A 9,480-nucleotide genomic window follows, 5' to 3' on the forward strand; every position below is an offset into this window, starting at 1 on the left:
GTTTTGGTGCCTGCATTGAAAAAACTAGGTTATGCGTTAAGTTACAACAACTAGATTATTAATTATAAATAGTTTTATGGATTTGTTTGTTAGAATTATTATGGATTAAACAATAAGTCATATACCATAGCTCTGTCGTTTTCTGATTTTCTTTTAAATTGCTTGAGTATAATATCGCGTACATCGCGTTGCTAGTAAATCTGTCGGGAAGGCAGGAAGGTAAAATCAGCTTGGTTAGGGACAACAGAAAATCTTTGACAAGAGATTGCATTTAAGGAAAGCTCGATAGGGCAGTCAATGCAATACTTGATAAAAAAAAAATTTCCTTGATTAAAACAACTGTTATTGAAAACTATAAAATTTTTAGTTAGATTGTAAAGCACGGACGAGTACCGATACTGTCGGACGAGTACCGATACAACCGCTTTAAATCGGATATCAACTTTAATCTGATATAATCGGACAACGTGAGACGCGAGTTCGAACCTATTTAGAGGCAAACTTTATCGAATATATCAATTCGATTTCTATGCAACAAAATAAGACTTGCAAAGAACACGAAAAATTTCCATTTTTTGCAAACTAATTGACGAGAAATTAGAATTTATTTTGATCATTAAATACTCTAGTTAATATCCCGCTTTCCCCGTTAACAGAAAGATGTTTTGTAACAGTCCATAAAATAATAAACGAGTACGCAAATAAAATGTGTAGTAAAAGGCGAAAGATTTTTACCACGTTGATAAAAAATTCCAAGGGCTGCGCCATACATCACAATTTGACGCAAATGTAAGCTTCGAGCAAAAGTTTGCACCACAAATGTCCACTAAATGTCGCTAAAGAGTGGTTGCGCTGACAGATATTTTGTTTTTAAGCCATCCGAAACACACAGCTCGGGGTTTTGCCCAGCAAACACAAAAAAGTATGTAAAGCCCGAACGAACTTGTTTTCGAATGTGGCTGCGACGACATAAAAACTTGACGATCCAATTAAACTTAGTACCTGCAATAAACTGATCAAATATAACGGAGCCGCCGAAAGGTCCGTTTTAATGAGCGCAATTTGTTCTCTGTTAGTCGATAATTCTGTAATGTCACCGACTGCGTTGTATTCTTTGTCTAATGCTACTTTGTTGAATTACATTCTGTTTGGACATCCTGATTAAATTTGCTCTGAATCCCTCATTTTATTTAACGCTGTGCATGACTTTTTGTTAGCTTCTCGTAGATTTTGATGTAAATTCTTTTTAGTGTCCAATATTGAGTCATTACGTGTTGTTCCTTAAAACCGTTTGTTCTTCGTTATAATGGTGTCGCGACAAAGGTTTTCTTCAGTCGTAAGACTTCCACCTGATTGTCGTTAAATCAATAAAAAAAGTATATAACCGAGTTAAAAGGAGTGCGACTGAACCACAGCACATTGTAAAATTCATGTTGTCGGTGGGACATACACTTAACATTGTTTTCGATTTTGAAAACAATTTAACAAAAAACGTAATACAGACCGGGGATGTCCGATAACTCTGGATCGTAGACGATACCCGATACCAAGTGATATAGTATCGGTACTTGTCCGATACTAGGGTGGTGAAAATCTTCGTCCAAAAGTGAAATATTTTTCAATTTATCGTGTTTTAAAAGCTCAACGACTCAGACAATGTCCCTCGAGGAATTTTATTACAGCAGTCGACAAACGAGTCGATTAAATTTTATTCTGGCCGTAAACAAGCCATTTGTAGATTCAATCCGCTTTTCCGAAACTATCGGGCGTAATTGGTGCAATTCCAAGTCCTAACAAAACAAATAAGGAGCAAGAGACGGTAAAATGACACAGAAAACCTAGTTTTTACTTGTTGTTTGAATTTGTCGCAGTCGGTATATGTTTTGTTTCGAGTTTTTTTTTTAACATTTGTAGTAAGTTCTGGTGCCTGCATTGGAAAAACTAGGTTATGCGTTAAGTTACAACAACTAGATTATTAATTATAAAGTTTTATGGATTTGTTTGTTAGTAATTACAATTATTATGGATTAAACAATAAGTCATATACCATAGCTCTGTCGTTTTCTGATTTTCTTTTAAATTGCTTGAGTATAATATCGCGTACGTCGCGTTGCTAGTAAATCTGTCGGGAAGGCAGGAAGTTAAAATCAGCTTGGTTAGGGACAACAGAAAATCTTTGACAAGAGATTGCATTTAAGGAAAGCTCGTTAGGGCAGTCAATGCAATACTTAAAAAAAAAATTTCCTTGATTAAAACAACTGTTATTGAAAACTATAAATTTTTTAGTTAGATTGTAAAGCACGTCTGCCTAAACTTAGTTTGATATCGAACCGGCGACGATACCCTTCTATAGTATCGGACGAGTACCGATACAACCGCTTTAAATCGGATATCGACTTTAATCTGTTATAATCGGACAACGTGAGACGCGAGTTCAAACCTATTTGGAGGCAAACTTTATCGAATATATCAATTCGATTTCTACGCAACAAAATAAGACTTGCAAAGAACACGCTTTTGTGTGTGAATCGAACAAGTGGTATTCTGTTAGGGTAAATAACCATTGCAGCAAACTATCCACATTTATGTCGTCACAAAGCATAGTTTGTTATATAATTCCAGATACAAAAATCGATTTAATTAAAATTTATTCTCTTTTTAGTGGGGGTGATTTTACCTACAAACTTTTAATAAAGATAAAACATCGTAAATATTTAAATAGGGACTTTGATTTCTGCCTGAAAGCAATTAAAAAAAAATAAAACCTACGATTGTCAAAATGTAGGCTACAAACTTGAACAGATTTAAAGCAAAAAAATGAAGCAGTTGAAATTATTTTGATCCACGACTATCAATGGTTTACATCAATACAGGTTTTGTTGATATAGCGTAGTGGCGCTGATGAAGTACAATAGGCGCATGCGAATGCACATAAAAGCACTCTTGCAAAATACACACAGCAAGTAATAGAGGTCTGGGACTTTTTGGTCTCGCCTAAACTCTTTGTTGAATTTGCGGAAATTCCACCCTTGAGCCTTCGTGTTCGAATTTAAACATAACTTTAAAGGCAGAAATATTGCGGCGGGGTTTTTACGTTTGGGGTTGGCATCTAACCAAAGCCACTACAACGCTGGCACGTGATGAAAAGCCATTGTTCGGTATTAAAGGGCCACAGCCCAACCCCGATTAACTTTTATTGTCGACGAACGTCAATTTATCTTGTATTCAAACTTTGTTTTTCTTATCGCAGATATACAGACGGTGAAATATGAGATGTCAATAACTTTACTTTTGAATGGATCAATCATGTTTTTTTTGATTTGTATGTGAAACATATGAACTTTGTTGCATCATGGCTTGGGGTTGTAGTTGGACTTAATAGCAAAGCCTATACAGAAGTAGCTAGCATTTTGAACGTTTCCAATAAATCTTAAGATAATGACTGGAAGTTTGTCGGTAAGTTATTTGCATCAAATTAAAAGTTGTTTTGGTCAGCAGACAACACAAACGCAACATTAAGCGAGCAAATTGTTTTTAAGAAGAAATCGATTTAAAAAATGACCTTATTTTTGAGGGTTTTGACAAAAAAAAACATCTGTTGAAAATGAATAAAGAGTTATTCGAAACGTTCAAAATGATACCTGCTTCTGTATGGGCTTTGATATTCTTATTACGTCTTACTTTAAAATTTAGCATTAATGGAACATTTAGATGTTCTAGTATTTATTATTGTGAAAAGCCTAAGTTTAACCCGGGTTAGATGATCTTATAGGATTCAGCAAAATAGCGGTGGGCAGACGAGAAAAAATGGGGTAAACACGGCACAGGTGTCATAAGGTCAAAATGTCGGTGAAGCGTTCAGCTATGTAGACAACCTGCGCGGTCACACTCTTTGCAAATGTAAGGGTTCGAAAAATTTCCAGGAATATTCCTCAAAAGTGTTTTTCACTGAAATTGTTCAGTTGTTGTACAAGCTTTAGTACACGCGTGTTCTTGAACTTTTTTTTGAGATGAAGTCATAAACTGACAACGTAAAACGGGTTGACATGAAACCTGCTGTTTTTGATTTAAAAAAGACAAGCATTAAATACAATTAAGGAGAATGCGCCGCGGCGTTTTTATTTCAGCTTTCAAATTTTACACAACGATTTTAATAGAGCATTTATGGACCCCCTAAAACTTGTCCACCTACCCCGAATAACGGGCCTCAGCTTAGCAACCCGCTTGATGAAATTGTTCTATTTTCATGTAATATTTAAATCGTTTTATAGTAAAGCACACATAAACATTTATATACAGAACTAGTTTTTCAAACGTTTTAAGTTAAACAATGTACCTTAAATTATAACTATTTAAGCTCTTTGCAAAATACAACTTAAACTGGCCTAAATTTGTTAGAGGGTTATCATAGTAAAGCAGTCATGTGAAAAGTGCTTAAAAAACATAAACACGCGTCTGAGTAAGAACAGCGCTCCAGCATTTTGATAAGCTGTTGATTTGAGAGATCTCAAGTGTATCGTGACTTTTGTTGGTTCGGAAGTTATTCATATTACAAACATGGAATGCAGGCAAGCATGCGAAACTTGAATGTATACTAATATAAACCATCGATGTTGGATACTTAACATTTTATTCCGAAATCAATACTCGATATTTTGGACATACAAACGATCGCTATTCGAAGCCAAATGACGTCATTGCTCTGCTCAAATAAGCAAAATTATTTTTCATGTAATATTTTCTCAGAAATTTATCGTTTTGATCGTGAAACATGGCTGTTAATTTGGTATCGGATCGGCACCGATACCATTGTATCGTCGATACCACCCTTGTATCGGAGGAGTACTAAAACTACCACTTGGTATCGGCTGCGATACGATATTATCGGACATCCATATTCATAAGATAGTTGATAGATTTGTGGCATTTGCCGAACACCATATCGCCTTGCATGAAGCATGACCAACAAGTAAAATTGCAGAGCAAACTCAAGTTATAAATGACAAAGTTGTTACGCGTAATGAGGGACGTTGGTCTTTTAAAAAAAGTAGGCCGCATTTTTTCTTGTGTGTCACAAAATTTAAAAAAGTTCCGTTTAAGCTTATACGGGTGACCTTATTGAATCGGTTCATTTATTTCCAGCAACAGAAACCTATCAGTTTACGACTCCAATCCTGATAAAAGCGAATTTGCGAGTAAAACGATTTAAACAAACACAGGGGTTGTAAAAATACAAAAAAGCTCTTTATGGGATGGTAGAAATGTGAACAATTTTCGTTTTTCTACAGGAAACATAAAAATGAAGGTAGCCTATAACCCTGTATGAATACAGCGTTAATGTACATGAGGAATTTATAGAAAAATATTGGTGCTTAAATTGTTTGGCATATAACTTGGAGTTTGGGTTACACAGTAAATGTGTCGTACGCTTGCCTTCTGTCAGAGCGTTTATGTCATTTACTAGAGCGTTTAATTTACAGAATTTTTGTCAAAGCATTTTTATTGATACATTTGCTGTATGCATACATTGTTGACGAATCGTTTGTAAACAGAATAATATTACGATTTCATTAACTATTCTAGATTCTGTATTTTTATGGAAACAGTAGAACCAGGTGTTTGAAATCAATCAAAATCAACTTTATTTAAACGTCTACATTCCGAGGGTCCTTACATGCCATCGCGAAATTCCCATGTTGACGCGCCTTCGCAATTCTCACGTGTTTGTTTAGTTTCAAATTCCCCACCGTCTATGACGTAACAGAATAAGGTCTGCCACAAGCGTTTTTTTTCCTGCTGGAAACCACAACGGCCTTTTAAAATCACGCGGCATAGAGCAGCTTATGAAAGCTAATTGGGCTACAGTTGTAGCACAGAAACAGTATTTTCAGCATAAGTTGCTAGGTAAGAATACTGTAGCACAGTGTTTGTGCAAAAATTATAAATAGTTCGCGGCACCCTTGCTCGTATTTTTGCTGAGTGGTTAACTGTAACGTTACAACAGTGGTTCCCAAACTGTGGTACGCGTACCACCGGTGGTACGCGAGAGTCTTTTAGGTGGTGACGTAACACTTAACTGGTTCCACATAATAAAACGTTAATTGCTAGCTGGTTTGTAGTAATGAACTAATAGCAGCAGTGTAGTATGCCGTATGTATAATGATATTTCAATCATATTGAACTACTGTAATTTCTTTTAAAATAGAGGGTCAGTGCGAGAACTAAAGGAACATGTCTAAAACGAAAGTACAGTCATCTACATCGATCGCATTAAAACTATTGGTTGGGTTTTGCTTAATTTATGGCTTTTATGTCTTCTTGGAATGACACTTGCTAAACTTTAATACAGCTACATGCTCATTTTCCTATATATATGCTAAAATAGTTATAGTTTGGTTCCAGTCAGATGTAACTTGGCTAGGTGGTACATGAACACTGTACACAAGCTTAAAATGGTACGTGAGAAAAAAAGTTTGGGAATCACTGCGTTACAATAAACAAGATTAAAACAGAACATTAACTGTGCAACAACGTTGAAAACACCTTTTCAGTTTTCGCACTTTTATTGTACACAAAAAATTGTATCAAGAAGCTTACCAATAGAGCAAAAATTGGAATCCTAAAGAATTTGAAATATTTCTTGGCACTCTGGGGCGTTCAAAACGGTCCCCCAGAGTGCCGCGGGGCACCTAGGTTGAGAACCACTGCTGTAGCCCTACAGCAAACCAAGCGTAGGCGCTTTTCAAGAAACCTAACATATTTTTGTAAGGGTTTTAAATTGCTAACATTATTTGAGTTAGGATGCGAGTTAGCGTTTGGGTTTCGGCGGGCCAAGTATAAGTATTCTATTTATTAGTACATCTAAAGCCATCGCAAACAAACCGAATCTGAGGGTCAAAGATGCAAGTAAGGCAAGCCAGAAAAACAACTGTTAAATACTTGTGTCACAACCGTGGTTCATCAGGGCAAAGTAGAACTTATGTGTATCTTTCATTGACTATTTTATTTATTCTCTAACTTATTTATTTCTTCCTTGCAATATCAATTTTGGCAACTCGTTTCGTTGCTGTAAAAATATGGTAGGATTCCAGAGCAGCGCCAAAGCGTGTATTCGCACAACATATAGCAGAAATAACACCCGTTAAGTGTAGTCTACCCTAGATTACTCTTAAATTGTCGCCATCCATAGTTTCAGGTTTCGTCGGCGCTCGAGCCTCGCTATTATGACCGTAACTATGATAGCCGCTTTTTCTCCCGAGGTTAACTTTGATTGATAAGTTCCCAGTTTTTCTCAACCCATATAGAAGGCCAAAAACCGGGTGGCCGTTTTATTTGGTTGGGTCGCCGACTGCAGTAGTTCACATGGTTATTGAAACTGGTTATAAGCAAGATTTGTCAAAGTTTTTGGAAGCAATACAAAGATATGGCTCATATTACGTAAATTCGAAGTAAATATTTTCAATGTAAAAAAAAATAAAAATAGCATTTGGGAGAAAAATCGAATTTCAAGACTGGTTCAAGAAAAATCATAGCAACTCCAAACTTGGGCGGCTTCAGCCCCTGAAAAGTAGTTGCACAAGCCTTAACAGTTGGTAGTAAAATAATTTCGGGATAAACTTAGTTTACAAGTGCTAAGATTGAAAGCACTTAACCAAATTTTCACTCACGTTTTGTTCAAGAATGCAAACTGCAAATTGTTGTTAGCGTAAGCTTACTAAAGGTTCAGTGAAGAGAATTGGGTCGCTAAAGCTTTGCAGTTTTACTTACACTTAGTATTGAAAAAAAGGTTAAGCATCGATTTAGCGGAAAAAGTTATTGGTGAAGGCGATTCAAACCTCGCAGTGTTAAATGGTTGAACGTTCCAGCCTAATTTCTGGTGTTCTGAAAAGCGGGGATTTTATTCTTAAATGGCGAAGACTAGCTTCGCGTCGCCATTTGCGAGTAAATACGCTATAGGACAGTGGTTCTCAAACTTTTTTGAGCGCGACCCAAATCTGAGTTTTATGAACATCTCGCGACCCAAGCCTCAAACATTAAAAAATGTGTTTTCTGACGTGCATGAAATACAAAAAGACACAGATAACCAGATGTAGTAGCCTTTATGAAACAATCATTTATTACAAACAAATGATTGATTCTAACTTTCAACAATACTACCTGCAAGTAGTGACCTAGTTCAGTGCTTTTCAACGCGTGGGATGGGTACACACTTGTGCGGATAAAAAAAACTTGTAATGCGGATGACTAACGTCGTGCGGATGAAAATGGTGCATTATTATTATCTTTTATTATGTGTAATACAGTAATCCAATAAGCTAATGCGCCCACTTATGCGTTACAGGTACAATAATATAGTCTCGTATAGTGGTTCATTGCAGCTTAAGCTATCTATTTTATATCGGTCAAGGCTTAGGAACACGGTTTAACACACAAACCCTTTCATTGTTATTTTACAAATAAAACTAAAGGTTGCAAACTTACTGAGCTTGTTTCGTGCGGGTGGAAATTTTTCGAAAAAAAAGTGCGGATGGAAATTTTAAAGCTTGAAAAGCACTGACCTAGTTGAAAGGAACAAAACCTATAGCTAGCATAGAAAGAAACGAACCTATAGCTTGAACTGAAACGGACGAGTTTCTGCTCAGGACGTCAAGTGCGAATAAATAAAACACAATATTCTTAATTCTAATCCCAAGTTTATCAGTGACTACTACGGCACTATAAAAACGTTAGTCTAACAGAATTTAGAGCAGCGGTTCCCAAACTGGGGTCCGCGGACCAATTGGGGTCCGTGCAGCTGTTTCAGAGGGTCCGCAATAAGAATTAAATTAGTCCTTCAGTTTTTCAACATTAGTCTTTAGCCAATGTTTTTAAACATTAGTATTAGTCTATGTTTTAAACATTGTCTTTCACCAATCTTAGTCTTTAGTTATGCTTTATTATTCCATAATAAAGCGTGTTTTATTGTTTCTGGTGACATCATAAAGCATCTATTATGCTGTATTATCTGCTATCCACAAATCGTTAGCATTAGTTAGAAAGTTGTGACTGCACTAGTGTACTACAGGGGTCAACTGAACCTTGATTTTTTCAGGGGCGCGAAATATCAGTATAACCGCAAAGGGTCCACCAGGCAATCTTTTTAGAAAAGTTTGGGAACCGCTGATTTAGAGGTATATGTTTGTAATACGAGCTAGCAGAATATCTTCCAAAAAAATAAAAAGTAATAAAGCAAATGTGCGGCTACCGCTTACACCTGTCTTATAGCTACTGTAGTTGGCTGCCACCAAAACGTTCATAAAACCACTTACGATGCTTTAATCCAGGTTACAGAGTTGATGCCACATGAAATGCTTATGATTTCAGTCATGATTGGATTTAAAATACTTGAAAAATGAAATGGAAAAAGTTCGTTTGCGCAGGATTGAATCACCATAGAGCGACCCATTTTTTGACCCTGCGCGACCCACGCTTAGAGAACCA

This window comes from Ascidiella aspersa, chromosome 4 (assembly GCF_963924565.1).
Source record: "Ascidiella aspersa chromosome 4, kaAscAspe10.2, whole genome shotgun sequence".
NCBI classification, from domain to species: Eukaryota; Metazoa; Chordata; class Ascidiacea; order Phlebobranchia; family Ascidiidae; genus Ascidiella; species Ascidiella aspersa.